The sequence below is a fragment of the Nerophis lumbriciformis genome, linkage group LG37 (assembly GCF_033978685.3).
Source record: "Nerophis lumbriciformis linkage group LG37, RoL_Nlum_v2.1, whole genome shotgun sequence".
NCBI classification, from domain to species: domain Eukaryota; kingdom Metazoa; phylum Chordata; class Actinopteri; order Syngnathiformes; family Syngnathidae; genus Nerophis; species Nerophis lumbriciformis.
In genome coordinates, this window is record NC_084584.2 from 13127309 (window position 1) to 13134624 (window position 7316).

Sequence of the window (7316 nt, forward strand, 5' to 3'; positions counted from 1 at the left end):
TGTATGCTAACATGTCTTATATACCGTATTACTTGTATGCCTAATATGTCTTATATACTAGCAGGTCTTATGCATGTATTACATGTATGCTAACATGTCTTATATATGTATTACATATATGCTAGCATGTCTTATATATGTATGTTAACATGTCTTATATACTAGCAGGTCTTATACATGTATTACATGTATGCTAACATGTCTTATATATGTACTATATGTATGTTAACCTGTCTTATATACTAGCAGGTCTTATACATGTATTATATGTATGCTAACATGTCTTATATATTTATTACAAGTATGCTAGCATGGGTTATATGTATTATATGCATGCTAACATGTCTTATATATGTATTACATGTATGCTAACATGTCTTATATGTATTACATGTATGCTAACATGTATTATATATGTATTATATGTATTTTAACATGTCTTATATACTAGCATGTCTTATATGTGTATTACATGTATGTTAACATGTCTTATATACTAGCAGGTCTTATACATGTATTATATGTACGCTAACATGTTGTGTATGTATATGCATGTCTTATATACTAGCATGTCTTATATATGTATTACATGTATGCTAACATGTCTTATATGTATTACATGTATGCTAACATGTATTATATATGTACTATATGTATTTTAACATGTCTTATATACTAGCATGTCTTATATGTGTATTACATGTATGTTAACATGTCTTATATACTAGCAGGTCTTATACATGTATTATATGTACGCTAACATGTTGTGTATGTATATGTATGTCTTATATACTAGCATGTCTTATATATGTATTACATGTATGCTAACATGTCTTATATACTAGCAGGTCTGATACATGTATGATATGTGTGCTAGCATACATATACGACAAAGGGCAACTAAAGCCTTCCAGGCTGACAAGTTGCCCCCAACGTCTTTTCATCATGAACAGGAAAAGAGGTTAGTAGAAGTACATAAAGGCTGCATGGTGTGGTGCAGCTGACATGTACTGACTGCATGGTTCCCGTCATGAGTGTGCACATTTCTGCCGTGTTGTTGTGTTACAGGAAGTGGGCGTGGCCAGGTGAGCGCGCTCCTCGCGCAGGGGGGTCGACCCCGCCCCCTTTCCCCCTCCCCTCCCCTCCTGGAGCAAAAGGCGTAGGAGGAGCAGCGACCGCCTCACAATCATCCCGCAGCGAGCATCTTCACATCATCGGCAGCAGACCTCCAGCACCTGCCGGTAAGACACACTCTCCAGCCAGCACCGCCTCTTGGGACCAACTCACGGTTGTTGTTGATTTTTTAACAGAGAATCGTTTATTTTTTCCCAACGAAGCTCGCAGTTGTTAGCTAACTTAGCACCGGAAGTCCGGAGAGCAAACGCGTATTAACGCCAATATTTCACCCCTTTTTTCCTATTTATTGTTATCCGTTTATCGTACCGTTTGGTCGGCGTGTGTTTATACAACCGGACTGTGCGTTGACAGCCGGTTGAAGCCCCGCAGCAGCAGGTCCCCCCCCCCTCCTCCTCCTCCTACGCGCCCCGCCGCCTCCGTGTAAAAATAGCCGGCGTTGTCAAGCCGGGCCCGGGTCAACAGTAACGCGACACACCGGCCGTCCGGTCCAGGAAAAAGTGGAGCGTCTGGGTGCGCGTTGAACGTGACACCTGCTTTTTGTAACTTTGCGCCCGACGTGAGACCACCACACATGTGTCACGACCACGACCAGGCTGAGCAAGGTGACATTTAAGAAGAAAAAACTTTTTTTTTTTTTTAAACCACCAGTCTGCAGGAGGATGAAATGCGGGCAGGTTTCCCCCCTGACGCAGCTGTCACTCGCCACAAGCTGCACAGGTGCGCCCACAACTATTTCCTCTTTATGCTCAAGTTCAAGTGCAAGATGTTGCACCCGACATGGAGATTCCATCACGGGCTGACCAGAACACACAAACCACCTGCACTGAGGTCTTTGTTGCGCTGAAGGTGCGCAGGTTCTGGACGGCGTCCCTGCGGGGGGGGGGGGGGGGCTGCCTGTGTCCGTGTTGCTGGCGGCGCAAGAAAGGCGTTCTGGTGAGGAAGCGGCTCCAAGGCGGCAGATGGATGATGATGATGATGATGCCGCCGCCGAAGCTGGCGCTCCTCGCCTCCCGCCGCCATCCGTCACGCGCTAATGATGGTGTCACACCTCCTCCCCGGGCGGCTTATGCAGCTCCAAGATGGGGCCGGAGTCGAACCCCCCACCACTACTTCCGCTTTGTCGCCTTCTTGCTTCACCACTAAAACCCTGAAGAGCCTCATCCTCTGCGTGCATCTCACCTTCCTTTACATACCATGTGCAACATGGTAGTATTTAATAATGCATCCATCCTCATACTACTTTACATACCATGTGCAACATGGTAGTATTTAATAATGCATCCATCCTCATACTACTTTACATACCATGTGCAATGTTGTAGTACTTAATACTGCATCCATCCTCATACTACTTTACATACCATGTGCAATGTTGTAGTACTTAATACTGCATCCATCCTCATACTACTTTACATACGATGTGCAATGTTGTATGTAGTACTTAATACTGCATCCATCTTCATGCTACTTAACATACCATGTGCAACATTGTAGTAGTTAATACTGCATCCATCTTCATACTACTTAACATACCATGTGCAACATTGTAGTACTTAATACTGCGGCCATCCTCATACTAATTTACATACAATGTGCAATGTTGTAGTACCTGCATCATCCTCATACTACTTTACATACCATGCAGCCCAATGTAATATTTAATACTGCCTCCATCCTCATACTACTTTACATACCATGTGCAACGTTGTATGTAGTACTTAATACTGCATCCATCCTCATACTACTTAACATACCATGTGCAACATTGTAGTACTTAATACTGCATCCATCCTCATGCTACTTTACATACCATGTGCAACATTGTAGTACTTAATACTGCATCCATCCTCATACTACTTTACATACCATGTGCAATATTGTAGTACTTAATACTGCGGCCATCCTCATACTACTTGACATACCATGTGCAACATTGTAGTACTTAATACTGCATCCATCCTCATACTACTTCACATACCATGTGCAACATTGTAGTACTTAATACTGCATCCATCCTCATACTACTTTACATACCATGTGCAATGTTGTAGTACTTAATGCTGCATCCATCCTCATACTACTTTACTTACCATGTGCAACATTGTAGTACTTAATACTGCGGCCATCCTCATACTACTTTACATACAATGTGCAATGTTGTAGTACTTAATACTGCACCATACTCATACTACTTTACATACCATGCAGCACGTTGTAATGCTTAATACTGCATCCATCCTCATACTACTTTACATACCATGTGCAACATTGTATGTAGTACTTAATACTGCATCCGTCTTCATACTACTTAACATACCATGTGCAACATTGTAGTACTTAATACTGCATCCATCCTCATACTACTTAACATACCATGTGCAACATTGTAGTAGTTAATACTGCATCCATCCTCATACTACTTGACATACCATGTGCAACATTGTAGTACTTAATACTGCATCCATCCTCAAACTACTTCACATTCCATGTGCAACATTGTAGTACTTAATACTGCATCCATCCTCATAATACTTGACATACAATGTGCAACATTGTAGTACTTACTACTGCATCCATCCTTATACTACTTGACATACCATGTGCAACATTGTAGTACTTAATACTGCCTCAACCCTCATACTACTTGACATACCATGTGCAACATTGTAGTATTTAATACTGCATCCATCCTCATACTACTTGACATACCATGTGCAACATTGTAGTGCTTAATACCGTGTCCATCCTCATATTACTTTACATACCACGTGCAATGTTGTAGTACTTAATGCTGCATCCATCCTCATACTACTTTACTTACCATGTGCAGCATTGTAGTACTTAATACTGCGGCCATCCTCATACTACTTTACATTCCATGTGCAATGTTGTATTACTTAATACTGCATCCATCCTCACACTACTTTACATACCATGTACAACGTTATATGTGGTACTTAATACTGCATCCATCTTCATACTCCTTAACATACCAGGTGCAATGTTGTACTACTTAATACTGCATCATCCTCATACTACTATACATACCATGCGCCACGTTGTAATACCTAATACTGCATCCATCCTCATACTACTTTACATACCATGTGCAAGATTGTATGTAGTACTTAATACTGCATCCATCTTCATACTACTTTACATACCATGTGCAATGTTGTAGTACTTAATACTGCATCCATCCTCATACTACTTTACATACCATACACCACGTTGTAATGCTTAATACTGCATCCATCCTCATACTACTTCACATACCATGTGCAACATTGTAGTACTTAATACTGCATCCATCCTCATACTACTTTACATACCATGTGCAATGTTGTAGTACTTAATGCTGCATCCATCCTCATACTACTTAACATACCAGGTGCAATGTTGTAGTATTTAATACTGCATCCATCCTCATACTACTTTACATACCATGTGCAATATTGTAGTACTTAATGCTGCATCCATCCACATACTACTTTACATACCATGCGCCATATTGTAATACTTTATACTGCATCCATTCTCATACTACTTTACATACAATGTACACGTTGTAGTACATAATACTGCATCCATCCTCACACTACTTTACAGACCACGTGCAACGTTGTATGTAGTGCTTAATACTGCATCCATCTTCATACTCCTTAACATACCAGGCGCAATGTTGTAGTACTTAATACTGCATCCATCCTCATACGACTTTACATACTTTTTTCAGTGTCGTAGTACTTAATACTGCATCCAGTCCTCCTCATATTACTTAACAAACCATGTGCAACATTCTAGTACTGCATTCATCTCTCCTCATACTACTTAACATACCATGTGCAACATTCTAGTACTACATCCATCCATTCTCATACTACTTAACATACCATGTGCAACATTCTAGTACTACATCCATCCATTCTCATACTACTTAACATACCATGTGCAACATTCTAGTACTGCATCCATCCTCATACTACTTAACATACCATGTGCAACATTCGAGAACTGCATCCATCCTCCTACTACTTAACATGCCATGTGCAACATTCTAGAACTGCATCCATCCTCCTACTACTTAACATGCCATGTACAACATTCTGGTACTACATCCATCCATTCTCATACTACTTAACACATATTATGTGCAACGTTCTAGTACTACATCCATCCATTCTCATACTACTTAACATATAATGTGCAACATTCTACTACTGCATCCATCCTCATACTACTTAATATACCATGTGCAACATTCTAGTACTGCATCCATCCTCATACTACTTAACATACCATGTACAACATTCTAGTACTGCATCCATCCTCATACTACTTAACATACCATGTACAACATTCGAGTGCTGCATCCATCCCTCCTCCTACTACTTAACATACCATGTGCAACATTCTAGTACTACATCCATCCATTCTCATACTACTTTGCATACAATGTGCAATGTTCTAGTACTGCAACAACGACCGCAGCGTTGTTGTACTTTGGATTCTAATCAGAACACTCACTATTTCTCTGCTGTGTCATTTCTTCTTCTTCTGTAGAAAGGCGACAGCTAACGCCGTCTTAAATGAGCACACACACACACACACACACACACACACACACCCACACACACACCGGGTGTTAAACCAGAACGTTTGGGGACTCTGCATCCTCGTAGCTCATTATCGCGTTTCAGGTGCGGCGGGACTAAACGTCCCCCGGAGTTCCGTCTTTCAACGGAATGCGGCGGCGGCGGCCCTTTTGCATCTCCCCCTTGCACGGGTGCATGTGTGCGTCTTCAGCCTCGCCAACCGCTGGGATCAGAGAGCGGCCTCGGTATTTCGGGAATATTTTACGCTGGCGTATCGGATGATGCTCGGCACAGCTGCTGCTTCTAAGAAAAGCTCCCGGACATGTTCAAACACAGACACACACACACACACACATATATACATACATAAATATACTGTATGTAAATATGTGTATTATATATTAGGGCTGCGAATCTTTTGGGCACCACACAATTCAATACGATTCTTGAGGATAACGATAACAAAACAATTCTTGATTCAAAATAAATACTTTTTAATAACATTGATTGCCAGTTCTATGATTGATGCCATAAAATAGATAAACGGCTCTGATAAATGTATATATTACTTAAAAGAAAACTGGTTTTGTTTAACAAAATGGGACCCCAACATTTAATAAAGTCAAATAGAAATAAGGCAATCCAACACTTCCCTTTTTTTTTTTTTTTTTTTTTTTTTGTCCTGTCCAGCTTCTCAGGCAAATCACATAGTTGATGTAGATGCCCATATCGGCTGTTCAGATTTACTTTACAAAAGAGAAGTGTAGGATAATTCTCTTGTTGCCTTATTTGTATTTGACTTTATTAAATGTATTTATATTATCATTTGGTGCAGCCGGGCCGGAGCAGGAGGGGATAAAAAGAGGAAAAAAGGAAGACAGAGGGGGAAATTGTGGGGACAAGAGGGGGATAAGACAGAGAGACAAAAACAACAACAGCAAACACAACAATAACAACAACAACAATAGAGCAACATCAGCAAATACGATATGTACAAATATGATTGTTTTTCTAAAGTAAATCTGTACAGCAGATATCATCATCCACATCAACAATATCATTTGACTGAGTGGCTAGACAGGACAGATTTTTAAAAAACATAAATCAATCTCAGATTTTTTTTTAGTTGATTAAGAATCGTTACCAACACAATGTCAAAACTAGGTCCTGGGGTTTAGTTTTTCTAGAAGGCAACGGAAAGTTGGCTCGGGCGAGACGGGAATGTGAGAACATATTTATTTAATTTTATCAAAAAAAAGTACAAACGAAAAGCGCGCACAGTGGCGGAGAAACAACTTGGCTATGAAAACAAATACTTGCACAAAGGCAGAAACTATGAACAACAAAAAAACACTAACTGTGGCATTAATAAACAAAACTTACTTGGCATGAACAAAAGGAGCAGCGTGAACGATGGACATGAAAAAAGTGTCAGAAATGTGCAGAGCATAATTGTGGGATGTCGTCAGAACGACAAACTGAAAACAATGAACTTAAATACTATAGACATGATTAACGAAAACAGGTGCGTGACTCAAAACGTGAAACAGGTGCGTGACAGGTGAAAACTAATGGTTGCTATGG